The following is a 691-nucleotide window of genomic DNA, read 5'->3' on the forward strand; positions in this document are numbered from 1 at the left end:
GCTAGTGAGGATGATGACCTGCTCCTCCTCGGTGGGGATTTCAACTGCACCACTGCCCCGCGCCTCGACCGCACAGGGCCTGAGCCCCATCTGCCCTCCGCTCGCAAGCTGCAATCTGCCCTGGAGGGGGCAGACCTCGTGGATGTCTGGCGAGCCCTGCATCCTGATGCGCGCCAGTACCCCTGGGCCAGGATGGGTGCCGGTGGTCTCACCATGGCTCGCCTCAACTGCCTTTATGTCACCAGGCACCACCTACCACTCCTGCGCAGCAGCCACATTGCTCCCTCGGGTCTGTCAGATCATGGCCTAGCCTTCAGTGAACTGAGCCTGCCGGGGAGAGCCTGTGCACGGGCACCTTATTGGTGTTTCACTATCAGCCTGCTTCAGGACTCCTATTTCTGGGACTGCTTTGCCCACTTTTGGCGCAGGTGGGAGGCTGTGAGATCGAGCCACTCCTCCTGGAAGCTGTGGTGGGACGTGGGCAAGGTACAGATCCGAGCCTTTTGCCAGCAGTACACCCAGCTGGCCGCGAACGAGACGCGCCGACGTATCTGGGAGCTGGAGGAGGATGTGGCGGAGCTCGAGGCTGCTCTGCTGGCCGCTGGCAGCGATGCAGCACTGAGCGAGAGCCTCTGGTTCTGCAGGAAATGTCTGCGCGACTTGGCGGCGAGGGCGGCCCGCGGGGCGAGGA

The sequence above is a fragment of the Alligator sinensis genome, unplaced genomic scaffold (assembly GCF_000455745.1).
Source record: "Alligator sinensis unplaced genomic scaffold, ASM45574v1 scaffold165_1, whole genome shotgun sequence".
NCBI lineage: Eukaryota > Metazoa > Chordata > Crocodylia > Alligatoridae > Alligator > Alligator sinensis.